Source organism: Poecilia mexicana, unplaced genomic scaffold (assembly GCF_051168715.1).
Source record: "Poecilia mexicana isolate PSO_F unplaced genomic scaffold, ASM5116871v1 scaffold_6, whole genome shotgun sequence".
Classification (NCBI taxonomy): Eukaryota; Metazoa; Chordata; class Actinopteri; order Cyprinodontiformes; family Poeciliidae; genus Poecilia; species Poecilia mexicana.
Genome location: NW_028263375.1, coordinates 22,749,749 through 22,765,107, shown reverse-complemented (window position 1 = coordinate 22,765,107; position 15,359 = coordinate 22,749,749). Strand labels below are relative to the sequence as shown.

Below are 15,359 nucleotides of genomic sequence, written 5' to 3'. Positions count from 1 at the left end.
CTGGAGACTACCACTTGACTTTCCATTGAAACAAACTGAAATGTTTCACATCATGCATTCAAGAACAAAATAAATAAATGTAGAACTATCCTCAAATATAGTTTCAGCCAGGCAGAAACTACCCGAGAGAGTGGCATGGATTGGTGTTTATTAAGTGGGACCCGTCACATAAACCACGTAGCCCCGCTATGCCTCCACCTCAACAACTACCTAGGCTAGAGGGGAGACAAAAGAAAACCATAATTTCTGAAGCCTCAGCAGCTAACATGACCCTAGGTACATGTAGAGTGGGGTGTGTCGCAGCGACTCAACAAGGAAGATTTGGTTCTGCAGAAGTTACAAAATAATGTCCTCCACTCCGTTTATGCACTACATGGAGAGTCTAAATTTATGTCTAATGTATTTGAATATCATTTGTACAGTTTAGATTGTAATTATTCATTCCCCGGGTAGATTTTATCTCTGAGTTTTAGTTTCAAACTTGCATTGAGCTGCTTGTTTTTAATGAATTTCGCAGTAAATATTTCAAAGTATTTATGTGTGTCTAGCGTAATTTAACATATTTGTAGTGTAATTTAATGTATTTTCTTCCTTAATCTTGCGTTTCCTCAGACTGTACCAATTTTAGTCAAGTCTGAGGAAACTTTTCCAAAACATGTTTGGACTTGCAATTTGTAGTTTCTTAAACAGTATTGCATGAAACCCGACACGTTAAATGCTATAATATGGGGCATTCAGGAGCTTGACATTAGAACCAACAGTTGCATGAAGACACATCCACATGTTGCATCTTTCCACAAGATGTTGTAAAAACGAATCCCCAAACGCTGGACATTTGCGAAATATGACAAGTTGCCTTGAGCAAACCTAAAAGGAAACAGTTTCACTCTTTGAATGTAATCTTGTGTAATGTTTGAGGCACGCAGTACACTGCTTTGACTGACTATGCTTAGATGCCCTCGCAAAATGCCTGTAGCAAATCTCTCCTGACACGGCTCGGGCCTTCTGGCGGTGAGAATCTGATTCTAGAAATACTCGTTCTTTGGCTGATGCAGATTTTTTTTTGTTCACCTGTTTGACCATTTGACTACACTACACCACAAAATGAAATAATTTACATGCCATATGAGTGATCTGTTTGCATACCTTTTTAGTCATTTTAGTGTAGAATGACCCTCATTAGCAACATTTAGTTGTATCAATTGTAAATCGTCTACCATGCAACCCTGTCACAGTGTCCTCTCAGACATGAATTATGAGTTTCACCCTTTCAGAATTAAAGCACTCGGTTGGCTGCATGCTGCTCTTTCTTCACTTACAGTTGTTGCACATGATAAACTGTTTGTTTTACAATCAGTTTATTCAACAGTGCGTATCATACAGTGAATCAGCTACTTTAATTACAAGCAGTTAAAAAAAGAAAGCAAGTTCCTTACAGGTGAAACATTAAGGATGATATGCACACAAACAGGAGTTTCCTGTCTGTCTCCTAAAAAACGTTTACTGAATTCAGAATGTTCACACGAACTCACCCTGTCACAACAATCCACCTTATTTTATATATCATTTTAATAATGTAATTTATAACCTTCAAACATCTTGACAGTTCAAACTTGAGAAAAATTTTAAGTATAGTATTTGCCAATGTTTTCCAAAAACTACAAATTCTCTAAAATGGAGAAAGGAAAAGAAAAGATGCTAAAATCTACAGAGTGAAACAAACAGTAAACCAGGGGGGAATTTCATCTGTCTACTCAGATCTGGTCTTCACAGTCTATCATGTTAATGTTACTTCTCTGTGGAACTCCCACTTTATTTGCTTTCACTTGCTGCAATGAAGGGCAAATACAGTTTAGTTATGGACAATTTGTGTTGTCAAAATGCAGTGTGACAATTTAAAGGCAAACATCATGCATAACATCAGAGATATTTAGTAAAAGCCCGTCTAGGGTTACTGGCATCCATCCAGCCATCGTCTATGTATTTTCTTATGCCATCAGTGTTGAAGGCATAAGAAGTCAGCGGGCAAGAGTCGAAGTACGCCCAGGACAGGTTTGGTTATTCAAATAAATTATATAATATAGAGCAGTGGTGTACTACAACGTTAGAGGATACATTGTACTGACAGCAACAGCTTGCTTTTGTTGTTATAAAGGTTTTGGAAAGTCACCAGTGTGCTGCAATACATCACTACAGAATCATTCCCACAAGGAAGGAATCCACAAATTGTGTCCAAAACAGGTTTCAAAATCTTACTGTAAATGTCTAATCTTTCTGATAATAGAATAATAGAACAACTTTGTAAACGTAACAGCTTGTTACGTTTTACTTGTTTGGCACCGATTTACCAAAATATCGGTTTATGTTGCTTGTTTCTCAGTGTTGTTCATGACATGTTGCTCAGCTCATCTATGTAGCAAAGCAAACAGACACGCCCCTTCATGTAACTCAGTGCAGGCCCCAGAGATAAACAACCTACTTAAATAGTATGAAGAAATTCATATCCCACATCTCCAAAATACAACTAGAGGCGTCCAAAACTGAAGCCCAAAATCAAATAAGAAAAATTAAAGCAACTGAACCACCAAAAATACAGGAGTCTGACCACTGCCCAAAAACACAAAAAGTATTTGGTGGCGTATTTACAAAAAGACATTCATGAAATGTTTTATAGTTCTTGAAACAATTGGCTTGTTGTTTTTGAGCTTTATAAATTCAGAAAACAAGAGACAAGACTTATTAAATTGTAATTTTCACAGACCATCTTTAAATCGTATTAGATAATTGGAAGATTTGCACAACAGTTTCTTAAGCAATCCAGAGATTTTTCAGACAACTTGACTGACAACAGAAGAATAGCACGTCTAGGTTTGTAAGAGTTACCGTAAACTGGAATGTCCAATTCCTGAACGAAGGAATGACTGTAAAAGTTCACAATGTACTCAAGGACAAAACCATGTCATACTTCTGACATGGTTTGCAACACAATGATTCTTATCTACATTGGCTTATTTTCAAGCATCACTGCTCTTGAATAACATGTTTCAACACTTACTTATTCCTTGCCTCGGCTGAATGGTTCCTATAGCAGAACTGCGTTAAAGTGCTTTACTGCCTGAAACCCGATTTCGTCTTCAAATAATTTATAGTTTGAAAACCTACCAAAAATATTTCTATGGTGAACTCCTTCAGTTAATGTAAAAGGCAATGATGAATTCCCAAAGAATGCAAAATAATTTCATTCAGTTTGGTAAATTTCAAGCCCAGGTGATCATACAACGCTGCCACCTGCTGATTATATTTGGTAGGTGTGACATTATGCACTTTCCAGGCACATAGAGCCATTTATAGCACAACCCAGCAACTATAGTGTTATAAACATGCTGTACGTATCAAACATAATTTAAAAGAAATATTACTTTGCAATTTAATACCTTAAAATTGGCCTCCGTCTTTTTAAGAAGCTCCTGTTCTTTCCAACACTCCGCCTTCAGCACACTATCACAATGTCTTCCCATCATGCCGTTTAAACTGTTGCTAGGAGCTTTGGACTGAGAAGTAGTTTGTATGCTAAGCTCAGCAGACTCATATTTCCTCAAAATGTTTGCTAATGACTGCAGTTGATATATGTTACTTCATATATATTATTGTAAATATACATCAATGGGCTACGCTTTGTGAGACCAAGTGTGTTTGCACCCTGAATGGCTGCCAAGGAAGATCCGACGATTCCTCAAAACATGCATAAAAAATAAATCAAAACCAAAAAAATCAAAGCAATACTTCAAGTATGTTTTTGTTGAGGGAACAACAATAAAGATTAATTAAATCTCAAAAAAGTCCACTTTACTTAATACCCCCACTTTAAGACATGAACTGTTTCAGTATGGACCCTGATTAATTTCCTGTTCTATGTAGACCAAAACTGTTCAGTTTTTTTTGTTGTTGTTGTTGTTTTTTTTTGCCATCTTAAATGCCTATTTGTAATTAAATTATTATTTCAACAGTACACCGTTTCTGTGATAAGGCAGGAAATTATATAAAAGTCTAAACAGAAGATATGTGGATTCTGGTGGGCTCTGGACAGAGACACATTCTGCTGACACTAGGAGGCAGCAGAAAAGGAGAATCATTTATTTATTTACAGATAGATCCCTCTCTACTGTTGTACAACAGGCCACCAACTCTGCACACCCCACACTTCCTTGACTCATAATGTTTTACCTCTGGGTTGGTGCTGTGGCGCACTTCTCACAGCAATAAGACGCCACAGAGAAAGTTTCGTCCTCCACGGTGTCTCTGTGGTGAACACAACCAACACCTTACAGCCAGTATAATCAGCTACTCTGCTGCAAAACAATTCGCTTATTTTCACCATTTTAACCTGTATTTTTAAAGGAAATTACACAAATATAATATTTACATATTGTTTATTTAGTTGGGGTTTTTTATATTGAATGTTTATACACCTTAAGCGGGTGAAACCACAGTTGAATTCTCTATGCAATGAGGGGTGCCAAAAGAGAGGAAATAAAGTTGCATAAACTATAATCAAATGTTGATTTTTCTAACAACGCTGAACTCCTGATGAGTTGAATCAGATCAAAGAACAATTTGACACTTCCTATTACTCAACAAATTGAACATTTATTCAAAACGAGTACATTTTTACTTACTAAAGTTACTTGGCCTGTTTTTTTTTTTTTTTAAACATTTGAACTAATTTGAATAATGTACTCGACTGCAATGTTTGATCAATTGGAATAAATGTAACTGACTTTGAATATGTTCTTATGATTGAATTGAATTTAGTTTTTTTTTTAAGTGCCAAATTGTCAGTGTGATAAGGACAAAATTGTTTATACTGTGTAGCTGGCATCTAAAAAACAAAACTTTAAGAGACATTCAGAAGGATGCTCTACCCGTTCCTGCTACAACGTGGACTGATGCTGTTGCAAACCCTGTCCAATGTTTTACTTTGCTTGAAGCCCCTGTGGTGCTCAAATGAAATGTTGGGTGAGCTGCATTCTGCCTCACTGAGTTTTTAATGACCTGAAATCATGCGCCCTGCGGGACGTCTGAGCTGATTTATTACAGCTCTTTGCATAATTAACTGCTTATTCAAAAACCAAAAATATTCAGTGTTGAAAACTTATCAAAAAGATTTACCAGCATAATTAAAGCTGCACAGAGAATTTTTAATTTTTAAAATTATGATGGTGGTTGTGAAGAAGCCATTGTGCAAAGGAGATTTTTTTTGTTTTGTTTATCTGACCAGAACATAAAAACTAAGTATGACATCATTCCTCTTTACTAGAACCAAATGTTGGAGACTTAAGTGAACACAAACAAACCAAACTCAAATCAAATGACTGATAAGACTACGCAACAATGCCAAAGGGCTTATCTGATGTTTTTTTCATACTGCACTGTATAAACACACTCCAGCCGACAAAACCAGTGCAGGATGTTGTGGCTGAGTCACAAACAGTGAGAAATCTTAACACCAATGTCTCTTTAAGGCCTGCACTGCATCCCATTGTTGGAGATAACTGAGTGGGTTTGTGTCATGTCTGATCCGACCCCCCACAGCAGATTTTCCTCAGTGTTCTGAAACTTAAAACTTACTAGTTAGAAGCTAATGTCTCTGCATATATAAACAGTCCTAAGGTTTTATATTTTAGAACTTAAATAAAATAATAATAAAAAATAAATAAATCGCTGATCCCTCCTCTAAGATTTACACACGAAAAATAACAGTCATTATTCCCCACACTATGAAAACCATTACTATTTTCAGTTTTACTGTTAATTTCTTAAAGTTTAAAAGTACCTCAAACAACAACTGGCAGAAGCAACAAACCCAGCAGACATTCGCAGATGCTACATTCTCCCATAATTTAATCCAGTGGCAATTTTTAGTTGCCATTGGATTAAATGACTGGAAATCATCTTCAAAAGTATTTTAAAACAGCAGAACAAAAGTTGACTCAACTATGGCCCGGAGCCGTCATGTGTGGAGTTTGTATGCTGTTCACATGAATGAGTGGGTTTTCTACGGCTACCTCTCGCAGTCAAAATAAGTCACTTATAGGTTAACCAGAGGTTCAAAATTGCCTTTAGGCAAGCATGAGTGTTTGCATGCATGTGACCTGCACCTGTACGCTGCTCTTTTGCTCATTGACTGCTAGAAATGCGCAGTATTCCTACAAAGTTTAGGTGGGTATAGAAGATATGGACAGTTTAAACATCTTAGCATAATTGATTTAAAAACTGTAACACTGAAAAAGTTTGTTTTTGAGTGCAGTTCCTCTGTCATTTTGGAGGATGGAGGACTTGATTAGTGATTTTAGTTAAAATTAAGTTCTCATAGAACATTTTTTATTTTAAATAACGTGCAAAGTTAACATGGATCAACATCTCACTGGTTCTCTTTCTACATTTTCCCCCCACACAGTTTATTTGATGCAAGTAAATTTTTCCACCTCTTATTTTCTCCCTTGTCCAATTATCCTTTTTTATTTTAAGAAAACAGTAACGCCATGCAAAAATATACTTGTTTACAGCCAAATACACAGGAACAAATGATTAAACTTGATAACTCCCTATTAAACTTCAATTTAAATTGGCTAATCCACAACCTCCACATGAATGATACATAGGGTCCTATAAGCTGATTGTCATCTCATGCACTATGTAAATATTACCAGTGCTGTCTGTCTTCTGCTTATGGGTTTATTATGAGTTATGTCTGTAAAAGTCAAACCAATAATTCCTCAGAAATTTATTCTTCTCCTAATGTTTGCAGCTACAGTCACATCATTTTTCATCTTAGAGCTTCGGTTCATTTAGTGAGTTGAACTTTTCATCTGTCAGATTGTTGAAGATTATACTTCACCAGCTAAATTAGGCCCGAGCTTAAAATATCAGCAACACCCTAACTTAGAGCAGAAATATTCTGCAACAACAAACTGAACACAGTCTGTATTCCAAGAGTCCTGGGCCATCCTACGTAAAAGGTGTTTATCCATAAATATGCTTGCAGACAAGAACAATGTCTTCAACAAATGGCCAACTTTCAACAACAAAAAAACTTAGTTACTCTGCACATCTAAAAACAAAATGAAATAAAATAAAACCAAAGAGTTCCACTGTTTGTTTACCTGTAACAAAGAGGGTTTTAGTATTTCACCTGCACATCAACTTTGACTTATTCTCTTCGATTCATTTATTGGCAGGAAAAAGCTAAAATATTAAATTTTTTCCTAACAATGAGTGTGAAATATCTTGTATTTTAATCATTGGGAGTGACTCAGCCAGAGTGCTGACTTGAAGATGATAAGACAGGAGGGAGCAGAAGTTAGGGTGGAGAAAATGAGGCCAACAGCCCCAAAGACCTGCAGCAAATCACCAAAGAAGAATCATCAACATAACAGCAGATAGAAGAACATGCAGAAAACCTTTCAGGAATTTCAGAAGCATTTCATTGCTGCAATAGTAGTAACATTTTTTTCCATTAATCTGTGTGGAAGTAATTTTCAATGCTAACCTTATTTTGTTAAAATGTAAATAACCAGAAAATTGATTCCCCTTGTACATTTTCTTCCTGTTGTTTGAGTTGCCCGTTGCATTTCCATAGAATCAAATTTCTTGATTGAATTTAAATCATTTTAATCATAGATAATAATTTGGGGTTTAACTGGTTTTGTTTCTTTTATAGCTACAATAGCCATCCAAACCTTCACAGAGCGTCAAAAATGGTTTGATCTGTTGCCAGTTTGAGACGACATTATTTATGTTATCTTAATAATTAAAGATTTCAGTCTGATAACATCAGGATATTCCTCAATAAAGACAAACTATGACACAAGCAAACTAAAATGCTGCTTCGGGCTCCCACGCCAGCAGCGAGACCCCCAAGAACTCTTCACTCATCTCAAAAATTTTTTATTTTTTTTTTCTGTCCTCCGATTGATCCAGGTCAACAACTTAGGTAAGGGCATCTGATACTTGCAGAAATTTGACTGATATAGAAGAATGTTTTTCCCTCTTGCTCTCGGTGAAGGCGGACGCGTTTTTCCTCTGCTCCCTCCCTGCCCTCGCCTGCCCTGTTTGCTCTGTTTTTGTCCTGTCTTTTTCTCTATTTTTGGAGCCTTTCTTTTCACATCCTCCAAATCTACAAATTATGGATCTGGTCAACCGGTCTCTCAATGCAATTGATCAAATTTTCTCGACGAGAAAACTGGACACAGGAGAGCCCTCTTGTCCTGATTGGGAACTGAGATGTAACGGTGAGACTTTATGAGAGATAGAAATTTATAATCTACCCAACCTAAGACATTCTGTATCTGAACTGGCTTTTCCCGTGTGGCCTTGGAAGGGCTGCATATTTCCAATTTCCTTGAAGATATGTAAACATAACACTCCTTCCCATCTCACCCCCTTCTGTTATCCATGCAGCTGCAGAGCTGAGCACTTCCAAGAACGATATCATATCAGACTTCTACCTTGAGGCTGAGCAACGTGGTTTCATGGCCCTGTGATGTCACCGCCTTCACTCATTTCTTTCTTTTGACCTTTGTTTTGTCTGAATGTTGCCATGTGCCCTAATGTGTCCTTTCCTTTTTTATTTCATTCCCCTTTATTATTATTTAGAAACTGTAGAGTAATCACTATTTAGACCACTATTATATTTCTTAGATTCATTTTTAGATTATTATGCAGAGAGACTCCTATTATTGCAAACAGATTAGATTTAGAACAACCTATAGAATCCAGAAAAAAAGTCTTCCAGAACAGGAACATTTAGTTTTTATTATTACTTAGAAATTGTGGAGTACTCATTACTTTTAGGTCCAAAATTATAGTCTTTGTTTGGTCATGCATAACGTTAAGCGTAAGGAAAAGAAACTCTGCATAGAACTGTAAAAGAACCGTTCCTTTGATCAAACATGAAACTGAATAATAAACTGTAAGAGATAAGAAACTGCTGTAAACTCAGATATATGAACACGTTTTTAGTTTGCTTTTAAAAACATTCAAACTTCCTTTTCCACATCTTAGGGCCCCAATGATAAAAAAGGACTCCTCAATGTATGTTCTAATTCTCTCACCAAGCACCAGAAGAAGACTTTTCCACAATACTTGCTGAGATTATTTTGAGTTTTAGATAGCAGTAAAGAGCATCTTAAATCAATTTAATGTAAAGACTTTAAAAACAATAAGATGTGAGCTCGCTCTCTGGCCCACTTTTGCAGTTTTGGGGCCGAGTTCTGAAGTGGAGATAAGGTTATTTTAGGAGAACCAGAAAGCAGGACATTACAATATCTATGCTACAAGCTATAAAAGATAAACAACGATCTCTAAATTGAACTAAGGGAGAAACTGTGACAGTTCTTTAAGTGATAATGTATTTTTGTCACATATAATGTGGTTTCAAGTTTGATTCAGGAGTTATTAGGATGAGCTGAATAAATCATTGTCGGTGTTTGAAGCAGGGCTAGTTATTGGCACAGTTTAGTATTATCTGTGCCAATAACTAAAATTGATTCTGATTTAGCTAAAGGAAACTCGGAGATATCCATAACTTAACATCCCGATTTGGTAACACAATCTACAGGGTCACAAATGTCTCTGTATCCCCTCACTAGTCCAACACACTCGAGCCCATTTGTGTGTAGTTTTCAGCTTATAAAGCACCCTGGACTTATCTATTAGGTTAAACTTAAATAAAATATACATATGTACGTTTTTTTCTGTCCGTTTCTGTTAAAGATGAATAACTTATAACCAATTAAGTTTGTTTCCTCGTCTGCAATGAACCAAATCAACAGACGAAGTCAGAACAGGAAGAAGTGGCCAAAGTTAATTTATTCAAACTCATTTAGAACAGAATGAAAAGAAAAAAAACAAATCCCACCTTTAACTATTTTTCCGTCGTTTCGCTGTCTTCCAGCGGGGAGTCGTCGTTCGGTCCACCGTGTCCCTAAATCCCGCGGTACTCCCCGCCGCTCCCCGCTACAAGCAGACCACCAGATGTACGGTCAAATGAGTCCCGCGGCCCTATTGGGTACAGAGCGGAGCTTTCTGATACGTGTCCGGTTGCTCTGCCGTGCTGAACTGGATGGCCAGTGGGCTGGGCGGAGGCTGGTGGGTGGGTGGGAGAAACAGGCGCGTCCATGAGGCAGGGAAAACTGTCCCCAAACCAGGGTGCAACACGCAGGTAAGAAAGCCGACAACCTTCAACAGCTTTGAAAGCTAACGTCTAGTGGCTTCGGCGTTGCTAAGCAACCTTAAAACCCGGCTTCCAGGGTTTTCTAAAGAAACTCATAACCTGGGCTGAGACTCTGCACACCAAATGCCCTGTTACTATTTTGTATTTTAGGTTAAAAAATGTGTCTCTTCTTAAAAAGTGTTCAAGGCCAAATGTTCCAAAAACAACGGGAACTTGTACAATAATTACAAGTGCTGTACAACCTGTTGTTTTAAAGTGCTTTACAAATAAAATTGGCACTGCCAGGTGTTACGATACTACATATTGAAAATGCAAACTAGTTCCTTTCAGCACAAGGATGGAGGGTAATTTCTAAAGAAACCGGCTATTCACAGAGTGCTGGATCCTGGAAAGTTTAGTGTTGCTTTGAAGCATAAGATTATATTGATCCCACAGCAGAAACAGGAAAAACAGCCTGTAGAGAGTAAAAAAATAAATTAAAAAATAAAATAAAATAAAATAAAATAATAATAATAATAAAGGATGATAGAAATTATAGTGCTAAAATGATTAAACAATAGTAAAGTATTTGATTGTTATGCAATATGTGTGTACAATATGATGTACTGCACACCTGTCATGGTTGAGTGATCAGAGGTGAGATTTAATTTGCAGCAGCAGAGATAGAAAATGCCAGAAGTGTGCACAACTTTAATATGTTGGTGTCTTAAAGTTATTTGCTTTTATGTGGTTGCAGTTAAAACAATCATCTACTGCACAGGTGTCAAACTCCAGTCCTGGAGGGCCACTGTCCTGCAACTTTTAAATGCCACTCTGCTGCACCACATCTGAATAGAATAATTAGGTCATTAGCAAGGCTCTGGAGAACTTATCTACATAAGAAGGAGGCTATTAACCCATTTCATTCCAGTGTCGTGTACCTGTAGCACATCTAAAAACTGCAGCACAGCGGCCCTTGAGGACTGGAGCTTGACACCCCTGATCTACTGAATTGCTGAACTGTTAATCATTTTCTATTCACCTTATTACAGAGGGAATGCTAGGAAGAAGCCTTCTAATTTAGTGGAAGACAACTCCAAGTACCCACAATAAATTAATTAAAGCCCATTTGCTGAAGTATTGCTCAACACTATGTGCGTTTTCACTAGAGTGAACAATTTAAAATCTTAGATCCATTTGTAACAGTGGCTCACCGTTGCAGTGTATTTGTGTCAGCTTCTTCACATCATCATTTTTCTTTCTCATTTGTTTTCATGGTCAGTTACTACCTATTCATCAGCAGGCAGGAAAGCAGATAATACGTTTCACCTCCACTCAATAGAAAAAGAAGGCCAAACGCTTCTAGTTACATATAGGTAACACCCAAAGAAGTTCATATTCACTGTTGTTGGGAACTGTTACCTTGAGGCAGTTCATTAACATTAGCACAAACATTAGCATTTCATGGGTGTCTCATGAAGATCGAAATCCTTCTCCACCTTTCTGTCTGACACACAGGGCAGTTGGCTGAGGGCCAATCGCTATAGCAACAGAATCCAGAGAAAGGCAGAGCTGCTGGTTTGGACTACAAACCAGCAGCCATAACTGCCATAACTGTAGTTCTATCTATGGCCAAGACTCAGTTAAAACAGAGGCCTGAGCAGCATCTCAGAACTACAACATGGCGGAACTGTCTGTTACTATAGAGGAGGACTTAGCTGGTATTCTGAACTACTTGTGCTTTGGGCTTTATATAACTGATTTAACCCAATCACTATTACACATGGAATTAGTGTGACCATTTCAAATGAAGCTTACTGAAAGTTTCAAAGTTTCAAAATAAAAGCTTCATTAATCCCCTCCGGTAAGTGCAACGCCACAGGCGGTGCAATTATATTAGCTTTAATGATCTTTTTTCCTTGAGTTAGTGCTCCACCTTATGCAGTGCAATAATATGAGCCTTTTTTTTTTTAGCATTTTCTTTCAAGTTATGGCATTGGCGTGCACAAGTCAGTGCATTAGCATTAGTATTTCACCTAAAATGCTAATGCAAAAAAAAGGGCGTTTAGCCAATTTTTTTACTTATTAGCCATGTTTTGTATACTGAATGGAATAAGTGAATGACAGACAACATGGTAGTGATACCCCACATTCTACTGATACCATTCATGCTATTAGTAGCATTTTGGCTCATTTTACCGTATGCAACACACTGAATGGTACAAGTACAGCTTAGTCCACATGCTTCTGACTCTCCACAGGTTATTGACTACATTGAAGCTTTCTCTAGCATTAATGCTAGTTTTTAGCATCAGAACGCTGGGTCCAATCTGACGGGCACACTTTGGCAAGCTCCATTTAAATTTCTTCAGGAATTTTCTAGTTGAAATATGCTGTTATGTGACTGGCACACTTTTGACTGCATGACTTCGAACTGTGGGAATCCAAGCAGGTGCTAATAGTCCAGTTAGCTTTGTAGTTAACACAGCGATTTGGGCGCCAGTGGTCATTTGCGTGCGCCCCCTCACAGGGCCTCAATTATAAACCTTGCTCAACAGTTTTACTAGCCAATGGTAATGGAAAAGCTGAAAAAGAAGCAAGGCAACTTAGCAAATGGTTCTAGTTGACACTAATCGTAAAGGGTTTAACTGTCTAACCTTGATAACAGTCCCACAAAGTCAAATCACTTTGACGTTGACACAATGTGCCCAATACATCGTGTAAACTTTAACCACTATGTTCTGTGTAAATGATGTAATGTATTGTTTTGTAAATTGACAGAATTCCCCTATTTAAGATGAATAACCTTGAGGAATTATGTGTTGAAGGAACCATGTTGATTAAAAGAAGACTTATGCAAGACTTGGGGATGAGCAAACATTTATTTCACTAACAGAGCCAGATCTGAAGTTTTTGATTGAAGGTAAGGCACTGGAATTAATCAAGCTTTACTCAGGAATCTGAGGTCCTTGTAATGTAACTTCACACACTAATGTTTTTTCAAAAGTAATGTTCCAGATACCATGCATATGTGAGTATTAGAGCAACAAAGCATCATAATTTTGATTATTTTTTAGGATCAAATTAACAACATTCTCAAATACATCCTCATCCAAATCAACTGTCAACAACCAGGGGGGAGATATGCTGCACATTATTTTTTGTTTTTGAACTTGAAGTGTTTTTCTATATTGAATAGCATCATCTGATCAAGCATCCTATGAACATGGACCTGGAGGACCAGCTGTATGAAGCCATCACACTGATTAAGCATTCAGCTAATGAGGACACAATAAGAAGACAAAGCTCACATTTGACTTCCAACGCAACATGGTCCTCGACCCCCAATAATCAAGCAACGTACTCTCTGTCTTTCTGCATCAAAAGCTTGGTAATTATTTATTATTTTTACTATTTCAACAATTTCAGTTATACATAAATTGTGTATCTTTGTGACAAGTCAAAATGAATACAATTAATCTGGCTGTGAAATGTTAGTTTTTCATTGATTTTATTCTGATGTTTATAGAAAACATCTGTGGCACGTTTCTGGAGAAATGGATGACGACATTCAAAAGAGACATCATCCAACAATGCAGAAAGTTTCCAACCACCAGGGAGCTTGAAGATCTCCTCCTGACAGCTGATTATACTGAGGATTGGACTGACGTGGATGACGACAACATCGGTAAGTTGTCTGTAATAGTGCCAGGATTTGCCGAAACCAGCTCGTTGCTGCTAGTACATTTTCGAAATTATATTAGGTGTCGTCATGTGAGCTTCACTTAGTGAAGCGTACATAATTGAAATTGCAGAACCACAAAATTTTTCTGATCGACAGTTTAACATAAAATTTCTGTTTTCACAGGTTGGGACAGTGACGTCTCATCAATTTGCTACTGTTACTTCTGGTTCCCCCCCTCTGCCATGGCTCATTATTAACCAGGGAAGGTGTCTTCGTCCCAAGCAGAGAAGCATCTTGTGATCTTCAAGAAGGTTTGTATTTGTTGCAAATTTTATTTTAGGTTTTATTCGAGTTTGTTTCACTGAGAGAGTTTCAGTTTTCGGATTAAGACCTCACACATAGTTAAATGCTGTTTGCCCATATGAAGGCCGTAGTTTCTGTGTAATATTACAGTTATCGAATTGTAATGGTATTTTTCTTTTCTCAGAGCAGAACCAAAATCCAGGAATGTCTTGATGCCATTACAATGAGCACACAACCCTATCACCTGGCTGGAGGACAGAAGAAGAAGGCAGTCCACCAAAATGCCATTGCTTACAGGTGAACCTCCTCTCTTGATGCCTTTGACAAAATGTTTAAGGGACTTTGTGTTTGCCACAGTATACAACCCCATGCTGTGCAACATGTTTACATTCATCCAGATCACTGTGTACAACATAAACTTTAGCAAAGTATAGGAGAGTCCTCATGTGGCAGAAATTTGAGCCAAGTTTTAATTATACTTGACCATTTCTGTTTGGCATGAAGTGTTTTCTTTGTGAGACAGTTGACTTGCACAAATGCACTTTATGGTGACACTTTGATTTTAGAGGGTACAGTAATTGCTGCAAAATTAGGGATTGTTTTGACAACTAGTGTGCTTTCTGCCAAGTAGATAAAATACTGTGGTACAGAGTTGTGTCCTGATTTTATCATATGTACTGAGATAGCATGTGAGATACCTGTATTTTGCAAAGGTAAAGTTATGTGCTGAAAAATTGATGGAAATCATGAGTTTTGATGACCACTACAAATCCCAAATTTTGCAGCAATTGCTGCACCCTCTGAAGTCAAAGGGTCACTTTATGGGCAAGCTGCATGTAGACAATTTTCTAAATGTTTTGCATATAACTAATCTTTTCTACTTCAAACCAATTGATGTTCAAATGAAGTATGTTATGACTAATACTGCCTTATATTTGGTTCCATATTGCCATTTTATACAGATCTGTGGTCATTTTGGTAGTAGTGTTTTTGGTAGTGCTGAAGTTAACTGTTTGTGGACTTGAGATTGGTTGCTTGGCATGCCAGGCACACCTGAAACCATTTTTACTGTCAACTCAAAGCTCTAATGTATTGGGGAGTACACCATATGATATTACTGTAACACTAAAAGTTTACAATGGAACTTTAAAAGGTGCT

At 37.3% G+C, this 15,359-nt stretch overlaps 1 protein-coding gene and 1 pseudogene across 1 annotated transcript in view; one reads left to right on the top strand and one right to left on the bottom strand.

Moving 5' to 3' along the window:
• The window catches only part of LOC106907928 (carbohydrate sulfotransferase 6-like), a 15,199-nt gene extending 3,853 nt beyond the window's left edge, over positions 1–11,346 (bottom strand). The window contains exon 1 of the mRNA XM_088006430.1: positions 9,920–11,346. The gene's annotated coding sequence lies outside the window, so the exon portion shown is untranslated. The remainder of the gene's footprint in view (positions 1–9,919) is intronic.
• Positions 10,124–15,359, top strand: LOC106933749 (uncharacterized; annotated as a pseudogene).